Source organism: Trichechus manatus, unplaced genomic scaffold (assembly GCF_000243295.1).
Source record: "Trichechus manatus latirostris isolate Lorelei unplaced genomic scaffold, TriManLat1.0 scaffold00203, whole genome shotgun sequence".
Classification (NCBI taxonomy): Eukaryota; Metazoa; Chordata; class Mammalia; order Sirenia; family Trichechidae; genus Trichechus; species Trichechus manatus.
In genome coordinates this window covers 1,654,056-1,661,085 of record NW_004444139.1, presented here as the reverse complement: position 1 = coordinate 1,661,085, position 7,030 = coordinate 1,654,056, and positions in this window count along the sequence as shown.

The window sequence follows — 7,030 nt, the reverse complement described above, 5'->3', positions numbered from 1 at the left end:
GAATTGTGTCCTCCCAATCTATGTATTGGCATCATAAGCCTTATACCTGTGGATGTAATCCCAAGTAGGAATAGGGTTTTCTTTTGCAATGTTTGTGAGGCTGTATCAGTGTAGGATGTGTTCTAAGCCGAATCACTTCTGATTAGAAGGAGCAGCATAGACACAGAGATATGCAGTCACAAGTGGGGGAAGACAGACACCATGTGAAGATCGCCAAGGAACCAAGGAATGCCGGAAGACAGGGATCTTTCCCCCGAGCCGGCGCCCTGAATTCAGACTTCCAGCTTCCAGAACTGTGAGAAAATAAATTTCTGCTCTTTAAAACACCCACTTGTGATATCTCTGTTGCGGCGGCACTAAGAAACTAAGACAGGCATTTAGTGAAATAAGTCCATTCCCACCAAAGCAAAGTGAAAGCCCAGTTCTTAAATGGAAATGCCACCATTTTGAAGAGGTTAGCCATGCTGTGGAGCCTGGAAACACCCCATCACACACACACACACACACACACACACACACACACACACACAAGCACACGTGCACACAACAGTGTCATTGTTTTGAAATCAAAGTATCAAAATAGGAACCAATGGAGTACGTGTGAGTGTGCGTGTAAGCGGGCACTCTTACACCTATTTGTGGAAGTATAAACTGGTCCAGCCTTCCTGATGGACAAATCAGCTTTATGAAGTACAGAGCTTTTGACTTCTAGGAATCTCTCCTGACAAAATCACAGGACAAGTGTACAAAGATGCATATATAAGAGTGTAATTTTAAAAATATGACTGGAGGTCTAAATTAGGAAGTGCCTATACTATATGTGGCTATTGGCATTCGGGTTCTAGATGAATATTTAGGGATATGGAAAATGCTTATGACATATTAAGTGACAAAAACTATTTGCAAAACAATATATATAATATTCCAGTTTTTCATATGTTCTGTCTGTATTTGTATATGAAAGCAAATATATAAAATGTCACCATTCTTACTGTAATAGTTTTCTATTGCTGCATAACAAATTACCCCAAACTTAGCACCTGAAAACAATACACATTTACTTTCTCAGTTTCTGTGGGTCAGGAGTTGGGGCATGAGTTTTCTGGGTTCTCTGCTCAGAGTCTTACAAGACTGAAGTCAAGGTGTTGGCTGAGCTGCGTTCCTTTCTGTGTTCTCTTGGGGTCTTCTTTCAAGCTCAAGTGGTTGTTGGCAGAATTCAGTTCCCTGTGGTTGTAAGACTGAAGTCCTCGCTTTCTTGCTGGTCATAAGCCAGACTCTGCTCTCAGTTCCCACAGGCCACTGCCCTTTTCTGCCTCGTGGCCCTCTCCACAATACGGCAGTTTGCCTCTTCAAAGCCGTCAAGAGAGTATCTGCTGTGGCTTTGAATCTCTCTGACTTTCTCTGACTCTGACCTCTGGACCTTGAATCAAAGGGATCATGTGATTAGGTCAGGCCCACCCACATTCAAGGTTGGGGAAATGCACAGGGCATCCACACCAGGGAGTGGGATTTGGGGGACCATGTTGAATTCTGTCTGCACACTTATCTTTTCGTTTTTTTAATTGTGATTTAGGTGAAAATTTACAGAACAAATTAGTTTCTCATTAAACAGTTAATACACAAATTGTTTTGTGACATTGGTTGCCAACCCAACGATGTGTCAACACTCTCCCCTTCTTCACCCCAGTTTCCCTGTTTCCATTCATGCAGTTTTCCTGTCCCTTCCTGCCTCCTTGTCTTTGCTTTTGGGCTAGTGTGCCCATTAGTCTCCTATATGTGATTGAACTATGAAGCACGACCCTCGCGTGTGTTATTTTTGGCCCTATAGACCTGTCTAATCTTTAGCTGAAGGGTTAACCTCAGGAGTGACTTCAGTACTGAGTTAAAAGGGTGTCTGGGGGCCATATTCTCAGGGTTTCTGCATTCTCTGTCACACCAGCAAGGCCAGTTTTTTGCTTGTTTGTTTGTTTGTGAATTTGAATTTTGTTCTACATTTTTTCTCCCGCTCTGTCTGGGACCCTCTAATGTGATCCCTGCCAGAGCAGTTGGTGGTGGTAGCCATGCACCATCTAGTTAGTTGTTCTGGGCTCAGTCTGGTGGAGGTTGTGGTAGTTGTGGTCCATTTGCACACTTATCTTGGTTGGTAGGTTTAGGGGTGATCTTAATTAACTTATTTAACATTTTTGGTATGTTCTGAATGTTTTACAATAACTATATCTTACTTCTTTCATCAGAAAAATCATTACTTAAAGAATCTTTCTACTTGCTCCTTAGTCCAGTGAGGAAAGGGTCAGCTCTAGCCTAGGAAGGGGGCTCCAGATGGCTTCCCCAGCACCTCCAGGCTGGCTCTTGCACTTCCTTCAGTTGTCACCTTCTTGCCTATGGCTGTGGCCCAATTTCCCAGTAACATTATGAACGACATGGACTCTGGAGGCTATCCTGGGAAAATGCCTACCATTGGGTCTAAGGTAAATCACATTCCTATAACTACATTAATGAACACTTAGGGTCACAAACCATTTGAATGTTTTCGACTACCGGTGTTGTAATCTTTTATGAGATACAGAATCTAGTACAGGTTTTACATATTAAGCACTCAGTACATGGTTTGTGTAGTCATTTGCTTGTTCATTCAATTATTTGTCATTCATTCATTCAATGATGTTCATTGAGTAGCCATGTGCCAGACCTGTGATAGGCCTTCAATTGTTGAATGAGCAACCACATATGAATCCCACCCTACTCCCCTATGGCCCAGCTAGTGCTAGAACTCGGTGTCCAGCAGTGAGGTACCCTCCCTAAGACAGTCTGGAGAGAAATGAGCCAAAAAGAGAAGAAGTGAAAGGCAATTCCTCAGGGAGGCAAACATGAACACCAAGTCCAAAGAATGGGAGACGGGCTATAAACGGGGCAGAGCCCATGAATGAAGCCAATGGGAACAGGATCAGAGGAGGAAGTGTGGAGTGGACCAGGGAGAAGTAGGGAGGGCCCTGGGTCATGGCCAAGGAAATCTGGGCATCTGAACTCGTTCTAAGAGGCCTTCTGCACGTGGCAAATGGAGAGCGAGGCTGACGTGAAGCAGGGTGGGGATAGACAGCGTGGTGAGCTCCCTGGGGAAAAGCTTTAGCCCCAAGAAGTAGCTCTCAGCTCACAAAAGCTGCATGTGACAGAGGTGAAACATAAGGATTCAGACAAGGTAGAGTTGATGGCTTTCTCAGGTAAAAGTCCCGCCCAAGTGGTTCAGTCTGGAATGAGGCTGCTCTGTCTCCTGAAATGAGGCTACTGTCTGCTTCTCCATCCCAAGGATCTGGACCTCCTCCTCACGGTCCAAGGTGGAATGCCAGCCAACTATCCATCAGGGCATGTCCCAGAAGTGATGTGTGTTGCCCCCTCACATTCCATTCACCAGAACGCAGTCACATGGCTTCACCTAGCCACAAGGAAACTGTATTCTCCCTTCTGGATATCCACGGGAGACCTGGTGGAGCAGTGGTTAAGAACTCAAATGCTAACCAAATGGTTGGCAGTTCGAATCCACCAGCCACGCCTTGGAAACCCTATGGGGAAGTTCTACTCTGTCCTATAAGGGTCGCTATGAGTCAGAATCAACTCAATGGCAATAGGTTTGGTTGTTTGGGGTTGGGACATTCATGTGTCCAGCCAAAGACTGGGGTTCATAGTAGAAGAGAGGACAGATGTTGGGGCCAGTGAGCAGTCTTTGCTACCACACACCTTGCAGCTTTCCTTCCTCTGCCTACCTTCCAGTTAAAAGAAAAAAAGTGTTTCCAAGGTCCCCGGATCTCAATTCTGATTTGCTCTGGAAAACTAAAATATAAAGACTTTGCTCTAAAAGACATTGACATCACCCACCCAAATCATGCGGAGTGCTTTTTAAAAATGAGTCACAGAATATGAGGGCAAAGGACTCAATTCGGTTTGATTGTTTATGATTTATCTCTGCTTCTTTCTAAAAAGCTTTTGCAGGGGCTGAGCACTAAGGATACCTTTGGTTTGGTACTGCTATACTCTTCGCTTTTCCATTGTAACAAGGATACAAGTCCATGCAGGAAACTTGTATGTGTGAACTAGGCTACTACTTACCTGTTTCCTCAGATCTAATGATTACTTACTTGTAATACACTCCATCTTTATTGAAAATGTTGGTGTATTGAATGTGTAGGATTACATTTCCATGATGAAACATGATTATGGATTGAAGTTGCATGATGAAACACAAACACACTTGGTCTCATCCTTAAATTGTGTTTTTAGACCTCCAGGCAACATGGCACTATAAACAGAAGCACCACGTCGTCCCTCCACAGCAAAGATCCAAAAAACTAAGTCAAACAGAGACAAGCGTCATTCCCAAAACCCTAAGCGTCAAATGAAGAGCTAAAGAACTCAGCCAAGAACTGAATGGAATAAGAAACTGATGGAGAACAGAGAGTGAGGAGAGATATATGCAGAGGTCCTCTATCAGCTAACGCAGCATGGATCCACCATCTTGGACTCCTATCAGAGATTGGCGAACAGGGAGTACGAGAAAGCAGCTTCACGGAGCTCCCAGCAGGAGACAGAACAACCGGTAACCAGAGATATATGCTTTCCCACCCCTTACCCTTCTTGACTCCAACTTGGCCTCCTCTGCTTCCCGTGGCCACAGTCTCTTGGCCGAGAAGCACCGGCTTCACCCTGGTGCCGCTTGGATTCCACCCATACACACTGGCTGGCTCCCTGAGTGCCATTTGTTGGCGGCTGATTTTGCTTTTTTCCGCTTCTTTTGATTTCTTCTTTACCTCTCACCACCTCCCCCTCCTTTCTCTCAAATACCTGGGTCCGTGTGCCATCTTTGCTTCTTCCTGAAAGGCTTCAAAACACCACTCAACTCTGAAACTACTTCCTGGCCTGTGCCACCATGCTAGTGGGATTCCTCAGGGCTTTTTAAAATTTGTTTCTTTGTTTTGTTTTGATTTGTTTGTTTGTTTTCTTTTTCTTTTCTTGGCTTGGGAGCCCCTTCTAGCCGGGCAGTACTGTGTGGCTTGGGAGCTACTCCCTTACTCTGCGCAGACGTGCAGTGGCATCCCTGGGGACATTTCTTTTTTCTTGTTTTTTTTTGGTTTTGTTTTTGGTTTCTTTGTTTTGGTTTCTTCTTTCTCCCTTTTTGTCTTTCTTCATGTCTCAGTTTCTCATCTCTCTATACTTACCTTTTCTTCATGTCTCCTTAATACCTGGTGCTGTGTGACATGTGTACCCCTTCTAGCCAGGCTGTACTTCACAGCCTGGGAGCAACTTCCCCAGTCCTTGCAGCCACACTGGTGGGATCCCTGGGGACTTTTCTTTTTCTTTTCTAATTTTTAATTATTCATTTTTTTCTTTTACCCTTTTTCTTTCTTTTTGTTTTTCTCCATTTCTCAGTCTCTCATCGCTCCACTCCAACGGCAAGCTCCCTTAGTACTCTTTTTTCTTTGCGTGTATGTTCCTGGCTGCTGTTCCTCTCTCCTCTCTCTCCTCTTTCCCATACCCATCTTAGCTCCACATATGACAGTCTCCCCCCTCCTTCCTGCCTACATGCACTGTGCTCTGAACATCACACCCCCAAGCAGCAAAGGAATGGCCTTCAGGAACCTGCCCTGCACTGATTCCTGGCCTGCCCTGTTGGTCCTAGTACGTGCCACAGACAACCCATCCCAGCAACTCCCCTTCAGCTGGACCTGCTGTGCTGTACTATACCTGAGTGACTGACCCTTCTCATTGGAGAAGGAGGCAAAAAGTATCGAGCCTACAGACAAGCAAACAACAAAGAACGCACAGTCCTCCTGGTCAGACATAATCAAATAAAACAAAGAAGCAGGACAAAACAAACAAATCTACAATAGATAAACAAGGAAAATAAATACTGAGTGCTCCAAAGACAGCAGACAATATCAAAACATATACAAAAACAGGACAGGATGGTGCCAGTAGGCATACAAAATAGAACACCAGATGACTTTCCAGTAGAAGAAAAGCCACTAGAACTATCTGATAGGGAATTCAAATCTCTACTGTTTAGAGTTATCCAAGGGTTGAAGCAAAAAGCAGACAAAAAGGAGGGAAAAACAGACAAATTCATGGAAAAGGCAGACAAATTCATGGAAAATACAGATAAACAAATGGAAGAATTCAGGAAAATAATACAGGAACAAAATGCCAAAATAAATTCACAACTAGAAATCATATAAAAACAACAATTAGAAATCCAAAAGATAAACAGCAAGATTTCAGAAATGGACACTGTCACAGAAGGGCTGAGGAGCAGGTTTGAAACAATGGAAGATAGAATCAGCGAAATTGAAGACAAACACTTGGATGCAACTCTAAGGAAAAATCAGAAAAAAAGAACAAAGAAAAATGAAGAAACCCTGAGAATTATGTGGGATACAATCAGAAGCAAAAATCTGGGAGTGATCAGAGTTCCAGAACAGAAGGAGAAAACAGAAAACACAGAGAAGATGATTGAAGAATTGCTGACAGAAAACCTCCCCACGATCATGAAAGATGAAAACCTGACCATCCAAGAGGCTCAACGAATCCCATATAGTATAGACCCCCAAAAGAAAATCACCAAGGCATATCATAATCACACTCCACAAAACCAAAGACAAAGAATCCTGAGAGCAGCTCGAGAAAAACAAAAAGTCACATACAGAGGAGAAACAAAAAGACTAAACTTGGATTATTCAGCAGAAATGATGCAGGCAAGAAGGCAATGAGTTGACATATATAAAATCTTGAAAGAAAAAAATTGCCGGCCAAGAATAATCTGTCCTGCAAAACTCTCATTCAAATATGATGGTGAAATTAGGATATTTCCAGATAAACAGAAATTAAGGGACTATGTAAAAACCAAACCAAACTTACAAGACTTATTAAAGGGAGTCCTTCGATCTAAGAACAAACAACGTCAGACCACAGACTGAATCTAGGATGCAGAATCGTACCAGCCAGATACCAACCTACAAAATGAACTCTCAAGGACTATCCAAAA